Genomic DNA, 9,936 nt, shown 5'->3' on the forward strand with positions numbered 1-9,936 from the left:
CACCAGAACGCGGCTCCGGGCCGGGACTTCACAAATTGCAGTACCCATAAGGAGCCGTACACATATCGCAGTTTTTGCGTGGCTGTGTCTTTAGTTGAAAGCCCAGTGGCGATCTGTTCATCTGTCATACTGATCATACAGTCAATAACTTTGTTGTTATTAGCATCTGGTTAGCTAGCTATGCTAACGAATATAAGAAGCTTTTTCTCCAACCAGTGAGGTAAAGGCACATCTTTATATGATCATTATAGTTATAGAAAAATAAGAGAATAAAGTATACAGGTATACAATACTAATATGACAGTATATAAAAGTTGTTATTAATAAACAAGAATACAGTTTAAAAGGGGAGTGATTTGTAAAATATCCATAAAGAAAAAAATCTGCCTACAGTTCTGTTTCATATGGGTGTTGAGAGATGTATCCATAGATCTCTTCATGTTGCTCTCAAAGTGCACCAGATTGATGCTTTCAACTTCAACATTTAAAAAAAATCTTCCTGGTGGTGCATGCCCCCAACCCAAAATAACGTATCTATGCCACAATTTTAGATGCGGATTTTGTTAAACTAATACGTTTGCGCTGTGGACCAACACTATACATTGATGGGGAAGGGGGTAGCAATAAAGATAACACCATTAAACAGTTACACAACATAACAGAAATAAAATCGATACCAGCGTCCCTAGCAACCACTTTGGTAACAATGAAAATGTTGTATGGACACAATTTCCTGAAGTAATCTTCGTAATAACTGTTAGGCGGAGTGCGTTGCGGTGGAGATTTAATAGAACTCAGTAGTGGACAGCTTTCTTTAGCCTTCACTAGGCATATTTATTTATATCGTGGTAGGAGAGATGCGGTTGTGCTGCCGCTCTGTATTCGATCCATACAACATCAGACCGGATAAGGTAGAGGCCACAGGTAGTGCAAGGTATAGTCAGTGACGTCACGTCCTGGATACACTGCAGACAACATTGCCCTCTGCAGGACACAATGAGCAAGGGCGCACATAATGGTACAACATTTAACAATAACTAGCAAACTAAAGATCATGTACATCCACTGCACACATAATCTGAAATAACAACTCATATTTCTCTCATCAAATGACATCAAAACGCATTTTAATGGCCAAACTAACTTTAAAATAGGCATTTTCCACCGAGAATAAAACAAAGTTCGGCCATGTTTTTTTTTTCTGCAGGGAGAAATTTGAAGATCACGTGACATAGACGCCAGCCATTGGAATTAATGGAATGCAGTTGGAGGTCAACCAATCAAAGAGCTTGATAACTAATCACGGGGTTTGTCAAACAGAGCACATGGTGTAGTCCTAAACGATAGCTGGGGATTCTGGTTAGTGTAGTGTCTTCTGCCATCCTTTACTCCGAACAAATATTTGTTTCTCCGAATCGAAGGGGAAAAATACAAAAGCATTGCACACAATTTAAACCAATCAATGTTTTGTAATTAACAAGGATAATCTGGTATTTTTTAGTCGACGAGTAGTGCAGATATCACTGTAAAATCAATCGACAGTAAGGGGAATACTTAGTTCCGGGTGTACAATTCTCCGTTATTCAATGGGAATGGACTTTCACATTGCCTTTAAGGGCAGCCGACACAAACGAATGCCGTGCTTCCATGAGCGTCAAATCCCGCCGCAGATGGGAATACATTGCAATCAGTTGAAAGCTATTTGCGTCCCTTCATGAAGCTGAAACAGCCTAGGAGCGTCACAACTGCACGCCACGGGAACCTGACCAAGCGTCGCTCCTGGACGATTATGGAGTGAGAGTGTGTTGGTAACGTCGCTATTCACTTGAATGGTAACTACGGAGCTTACTGACAGAAAGGCACAAGGCTACATCACTCATTTAGCTAGCGAATGTAAGATACAAATGCTGTCGAGTCCTCACTGCTTGTAAAATAAAGAGCACAAACTGACTACTTATCCGAGCCCCGCTGTTCTCCGTCATTTTTCTCCCGGGTTGTTGTGATCACATGACTGACAAAGCCGTGCTCTGATATTCCAGAAGTTGGTTTGATTGCATTAGGGCTCGATTGCTTATCCTGTCTGAGTGGCCCGGTTGATGCTGCATCGCAATTTTGGACATCGAATTTTATACACCGAATGTTTTGACGTCAAAATTTTTTTCAATTGAATTTTTGGGATCTGAATTTGAACATTCAAATTGTTTTCACTTGAATTTTTACATTTTTATTTCACATAGGTAAATTCGGAGCAAAAAAATTCAGATACATGATTTTCAAAGTAAATATTTTCAATGCTATACATTCGGTGTCTAATAAAATTCAAATACTTCTGTCTCTTGTTTGCTTCCAAGAAGACGTTATCTGAAATCAGTCGTATGATTGATACAGTAATCACCCAAATAAACTAACAGCCACCTTACACAAACAAGGTGCATTTGATTGGCGAGAATTTAATATTTTGGCCTTCCTAATGTACTCAAGATTCTTGTGGTCGGTCCATACTATAAAAGGGAGCTGAGCCCCCTCCAACCAATGTCTCCATTCCTCCAGAGCAATCTTTACCGCCAACAACTCACGGTTCCCCACATCGTAGTTCCGCTCTGCAGAGGAGAGTTTCTTGGAGAGAAAGGCGCAGGGATGAAGTTTCTTGTCTTCCTTGGACCGCTGCGACAGGACAGCCCCCACCCCTTCATTTGAGGCATAAACCTCTACCACGAACTGACGAGTTGGGTCGGGAACGATGAGGATGGGGGCTGAGGTGAACCTCTCCTTGAGGCGGCGAAAAGCCTCCTCGGCCTGAGGAGACCACACAAAAGGCACCTGAGGGGACGTGAGAACATGAAGGGGAGAAGCAATGGCGCTGAAACCTCTGATGAAGCGCCTGTAAAAGTTTGCAAATCCCAGAAAACGTTGCACCCCCTTGCGGTTGTCTGGCGTAGGCCACTTACCCACCGCACTGATTTTGGCCGGGTCCATCTGGATCAGACCAGGAGCTATGATAAACCCCAGGAAGGATACAGTCTTAGCATGAAATTCACATTTCTCTGCCTTCACATACATTTTGTTCTCCAGGAGTTTTTGGAGGACCTGACGTACATGGTGAACATGGTGAAGGGATCCGTCCTTTTTTCCCACAAAGAAAAAACCCGCCCCAGCCGGGGAGGAAGACGGGCGGATCAGACCTGCACGAAGAGAGGTGTCAATGTACTCCTTCAAAGCCTCCTTCTCAGGACCCAAGATGGAGTATAACCTTCCCTTTGGAATAGGAGCCCCGGGTAATAGATTGATGGCACAATCATACGGCCTATGAGGAGGAAGGGAGGTGGCGCTCACTTTACAAAAAAGCTTGGCCACGTCATCGTAACAGGGAGGAACAGAAGTTAAATCTGGGGGTTGAGTCTTGCGGTCCAGGCTAAGTTGAGTATTAGTAACCAGATCGGTACTAAGTTCCCCAGAAACCCCTCCTACTGCCATGTTTCCCACACACTTAAGACAATCCTGTGAACACTCCGGCCCCCACCCCTTAATTTTACCTGACTGCCAATCAACATAGGGGTTATGCTTGGTTAGCCAGGGAAAGCCTACAGATGTAGCGATTCATTTCAGACAGTTTGAAACGCGAGGGCCGTGATTGGTACGTGATCTGCCCTCACTCAAGGGAAAACCTACAGCTTGACTTGCGACCGCCCCCGTGATAGATACATGTAATTATAATGAAGCCAGCTGCAATGGATCATTGATCCACCAGGGGGTGCAGTGGGGTTCCACACTGGAGCTCATGTGAAATAAAGTGAGATACAGTACGCTGGATCAGAGTCCTGCACGGGTCTGATTTTCAAGACCCGCTCCCGCCCCGCACCCGCGACGTGCAATACCGAACCCGCCCCGCTACCCGCACATATTGCCAATTAGTTCCGCAACCCGACCCGACCCGTCGGCACAAGATCCGCAACCCGACCCGAACCCGCATATATATATATATATATATATATATATATATATATATATATATATATGCCTATATACTGTATATATGAGCAGTGAAAGAATTTACAGAATTCCCATGAGCACGATTAAAGGGAAATGGAGCTCCCGAGAGAGCGCTGCGCTGCCTTAAATACAAGCTGTAGGACTTTGAGGAGCTGTCCACTGTGTCCAGTAACACTTACTGAAAATAAACTATTCATTTGTTGCGTTTCCCATAAATGTTCAGCTGGACGATGTATTCGAGCTGCTTATGATGCAGAGAATCATGCAATTATGAATACACGCAGTTGCGTATTTGGCTCAAAAAGCGTGGGATGTTAATAATTAGGCTACATAATAATAATAATAATAATAATCAAGTAGCCTAACCTACGACGTTTAAAGTGATAATTGTTGGCCATTTCATATGTGAAATTTGGATAGTATACTTTAAAACGAAGGCAGCCTAATCCAGGAAATACAATGCCGTTCATTCCATTTAATTATATTCATGTAGACACATTAATTAGATGGTCCTCCGCCCCTCCCAGAAAACGTGACTTATTAAAAACGGAACGTTATCATATTGTTATGCAACAATCACGTGCATTTATTTGGTTTAATGTTACAATCATTATGGCGGACGATATAAAACAAATTGAAGCCAACTGAAACCAGTGCAATTGCAACAAGGACACTTTTAAATTGTTTAGAACAGTCAAGCTGGCTAATGCCAAAACAACAGACATATAGTAGACCTAACACACTTTTTTTTAACAGACGTATAACCTTTTACAGAGTCTGTATTATTATATATTATACGAAATATATACGTACATATAAAACATATAAAACGTACATATAAAACAACATATATTCCATATAACACACTTTTTTTTTTAACAGACTTTTACAGACAGGCTGGCTAACGCCATGTTCATCTCACAACTCAGTGTTTCTTTAGATTACTATGCAGAAAAAGAATGTCATCAACTGTCCCTGGTTTCAATTGGCTTCTCCTTTCTGAGACCATAAATCCAGCCGTGGAAAAATCTCGCTCACTCGCGGCGCTTGAAGCTGGAATGGAAAGAATCGAACGAGCAATGTGTGCCACATTTGGAAACCTGGTTGCATGCTCCTTCCACCAGCTCAGAACATCGAAATTCTCCTCCTTCGGTGACTTGAAGTCGATGTATGCGCTCACTTCATCCTGAGTGCACTCATCGCTGGAAGAGGAATCCTCGACGTCGGATAATCCCTCCGATTGTCTAGCTCTCTTCTCGGGCGGTGCTGAACTGACAGTGGCAACACGTTGTGTGGGCGATGCACGCCTCTCTTTTATGTCTAGAGAGGTGCGAATAGAGGGCGCAAGATTAAGCATATGCAATTTTATAAACTTTACAAATAGATTTCCTAATATTTTACATTTCATATTTTAAATGATGAAAACAGACAAACAGGCCAATAAGCATACACAACACAGTAACAGTGGGCTATACTGTAACGTTAGGATAGTAACTTTTTTCCAATCCTACCTCAATTTAATTTTAAATCAGTATGAAATAAACTATGAAATCACTTTTTTCTTTTTTCCTTCGGCCTTACCGTTCACAAGGCGCCGCACTTCGTTGTGCACTGTTTCCATCGAATGTTCCTCCACAAGCAGCTTCAGACTTTTCAGCTTTGGGTGCAAAAACATGGCCAGTTTGTGCAGGAGGTGTATCTCATACTTTTCAGACATTTTGCCTTTAGAGAGGAGAATGTCAGGTTGTCAGTGGAGGATGGTTGCAGGTGGCGTTTGAGGCGATCGAGCCAGCGGTGAGGTGAAGGGTTGGAGTTTTGGATGCCTCCAGTGCCTTAGTAGCCTCCTTGAATCTCTGAAGAAACATCACCATTGCATTCAAAGTGTCTTCGCTCAAGTCGTTCAGACGACCCTCTTCCCCCCTTTCCAACAGCAGTGCACGAACGTCCTCATATTGACAGCTGATCGACTCGAGCATTGTGTGGACTGAGTTCCAGCGTGTTTCCACTGATGCTTTTAACGTCTTTTTAAGGCGATTCTGGAGACTCGTTTGCTTAAAGTAAGTTACGAGTGACTTTGCCCCCGTGAGAAGCGTAGTCACTTCCTCTCCGAACGCATCTTCTTGGCTTGGTTTCCCGATCGTAGTGTAAAGCACGGTGTTAAGGATGTGTGCAGCACAGCTCAGTCTTGTGACGGAGCGAAGGGCTGCCACTATGTTTGAACCCCTATCTGTCACATACACCAGTTTGGTGAAGAAATCCTCAATGCTGTATCTCCACAGGGCTTGGATTATTGCTGGTTTGATATTATCAGACGTTTTACGCAAGGTGCTATCCCATTCCGACGTAGAAAGCACCCTGTCGACTAGCTCCCACTTGCTATTGATGTAATGTATTGTGTGACAAAGGTAGCTTATTTTCCGATAATCATCGGTCCACATGTCTAAAGTGACTGCTCCATTGTACTCACTCATCTGTTCTCTCAGCTCAGGAATTATGCTTTGGCGTATGTCTTCTGCATATTTTTTCACTCTGCGAGATATTGTTGTCGGATCTGGTAACAGCTGCATTGCATCGACACGGCCAGCCCGCGCACCAATGTCAATCAATCCCTGTGCTAATCCAGTGAAACCATCGCCACACACCGTTTTGAATTATCTAACATCACTGCAGACAAATTTTTACTGCTAATTTGGACACCGTCTCCTTGTCTTCCCTTTTGGGTGCTTTAAGATCACGGTTATTGGTGAAGTATTGATTGATTGGTCTTGTACCTGTGGCATTGGCAGCGCAGCTCGACTCCATATGTTTTTTAAATGATGTAGTACCTAGCCTGCGGCTATCATAGGCCAACACTTTTTTGCACTTCTTGCAAGCAGCGAACCCAGCGACCTGGTTGTGTTCTCCATCTAGGATGAGTTCAAAAGCCTCCCAGAAAATGGATTTTGCTCTTGATGAAGAGTTTTCGGCAATACTGTATTCTCCGCTGAAGAGCTTCGCCTTCACCGGCTCAGTCATTTTGAATGTGGCGCGCTCAGCAGCAGATTGGCGGCGCATATGTTATGATGATGCGCGGGCCCGCGGGGGAAAGGTCATAGGGTTTAAACATTACATTAAATTATCATTTTTATATTTTTCTTATGCAACACCCGCGATCCGACCCGCATCTTCTTTGTTTTACCCGGACCCGAACCCGAATATTTTTTGTTGAAAGAATACCACCCGCGATTCACTGTTTTCGCGGGTCACCCGTCGGGTACCCGCGGGTACCCGACCCGATGCAGGACTCTGCGCTGGATGTACAGCGGAACTTTGTTAAGATCCATATGTCACGGATATCATACTACTGTGCTAAATAAGAGACATGTAATCATTTACAAAACATCACCATGTTGTTATTTAACTAAATAATTTTGTTATTCGAAAAAAAACGAACGGGAGGAAATGCAGCCCGGCTCTCGATTTTTAATCCTAATTTAATCATCATCTTCACCACGATCATTTATGTTTATGTTCGCCGAATTGACATGAAATCACTGTCACATATGAATATACTGTATTCAACTTCATTAAAACGTTATTAACGTGCCTAAACTCAGTAATTCACCAAAAATATGTATATTTTAATGGAGCCTCGTCGGTCGATCAGGATCCCAAAGCATAGCGGAGGGATCCTCATCTGGATGAAGGGTGTTATTTTCCCCATAAGGAACAAGTCGCTGCAAATTATCCCGCTTATTACACGGCCACATTCTCAAGAAAGTAACGACATGACTCCCAATATTAATTGAAATGCTTTTATGGATTTAGAAAATGTTTTTATTGATTTAAAAAATAGTTGTATGTATTGATTTAAATTGACATGCATCCGCTAAGAAAAATAGTCCGTTGTTACAGTTTTTTAAACAGTCTGAATGAAACGGCAGCTCTCAGCTGTGTATTTACACAACTAATGGCCCATCAACCACAGCTCTCTCCCCCCCTCCCCCCCTGATCTTTCTTCTCCAGCAGCTAAATTAACAGTAGGTCACTCTGAGTGACCATAGACTGTATGTGACAAGCTTACAGTTAGTGACGTAACAACACCATAAAAGCTGGTGAGTTGAAAGCAATACGGGAGGTAAAAATAACTAGAATAATTGTGACTTATTTATTGTGGCTTTTATGTTTTTAGTTATAAAATGTTATGTAATTCAGGCTTATAGTTCACCCTTCTCTAAAAGCCTTCAACAATGACAATATTCATAGTCATTTAATAAATCCTTCCAACACACATTGTAAAAAATAGCCTACTGTAAGTTAAGAAATCATTTCAATATGTACATCTTCTGATGTAACAACAATCACATTATAAATAGTAACATAGCTGAACATGGTATTGCACATTTAGCTTTGAGTGTTACTGACCTGAGATGTTTTTACTACATGAATTAAGGTGACTGAGGCTTTTTAACATACAGGGATGCAAACTCATCAGGTATGAAAAAGGTGACAAGGATCCGAGCCCCCGGCTCCCCCACCCCACGGAATGACAGAGGATTTTAGCAGTCAGAACAACTAAAGCAGCAGTGTTAACAATAACAGAAACGCCAAAGAGTCACATCTAATAGAAATATATAAAAGCATTTATTTTAAATTGTGGAGCAGTCAGTTTATAATTTTGGCAGCACTGTTGAGCATTTTGAAAATGTATTTTCAGGCCTCTGTGCAAGGCTTAAGTCTTTCTATCTTTATAGCCACATGGTGTAAAGTAACTAAGTTCATAAACTCAACAAGTACTATACTTGGGCACAATTTTGAGATACTTGTACTTTATTTAAGTATTTCAATGTTTTGCTACTTTGTTCTTCTACTCCACTACAGTTCAGAGGTACATGGTGTATGTTTCCTCCACTACATGTATGTAATACTTTTAGTTACTTTACAGATGTGGATGAATGATGTGAAATCTAATCAAGTGTTAAATCAGACTTTAGTTCCACCTGGAGTAAATCCACCAGCTACCCTGCAGTATACAAAGTCATTCAAACTAGCTGCACCTTTAGCAGCTTTGAGAACACTTTCATGATCAATCATTATAAAACATATCATATATATTATTCTGAAATGGACCAATCTGCACAATGACTACTTTTAATGTCGCTACTTTCACTATATTTTGATGATAATACTTTTCTACTTTTACTTGAGGAACATTTTCAATGCAGGACTTTTACTGTAACAGAGTATTCCTACACTCTGGGACTATTACTTTTAGTCAAGTACAAGATCTGAGTACTTCTACTTTTACTCAAGTACAAGACCTGAGTACTTCTACTTTTACTCAAGTACAAGATCTAAGTACTTCTACTTTTACTCAAGTAGCCTACTAGATCTGAGTACTTCTACTTTTACTCAAGTACAAGACCTGAGTACTTCTACTTTTACTCAAGTACAAGATCTGAGTACTTCTACTTTTACTCAAGTACAAGACCTGAGTGCTTCTACTTTTACTCAAGTACAATATATATATACTTATACCACCTCTGTTTATAGCCTATGAAAAAAACTATTATGAATAGAAGGCTAAAGCTAACGTTAGCAGATAGTGACAATGTATGCTAGCTAGCTAGCTCAACGATTCCTTAAATAATATTGCCACAGAAAAACGTTTCAGTTCACATCACGCTCTGTCGCTCCGACAGGGAGCTCTGCTCTGAACACCTGAACAGCCCGTTCTAACAGCTGTTCACCAGCGGTCCAGTCTGTGCCACAGGGACTCCGGACGCACAGTTAATATTAACGAACGCACCTGTAGGTAATGTAGCTGCTGAAGCTAGACCATCATCTCGGAGCAGCAGAGCCTTATTATACATCCATGAGCAGAGCCGACAGGCAGGAAGACTCGAGCACACAGCTCGTACTTCATTATAATATATAAAAAAAGAACACCATGCGTATCATGATGGC

Source organism: Notothenia rossii (assembly GCF_949606895.1).
Source record: "Notothenia rossii genome assembly, chromosome: 9".
NCBI classification, from domain to species: Eukaryota; Metazoa; Chordata; class Actinopteri; order Perciformes; family Nototheniidae; genus Notothenia; species Notothenia rossii.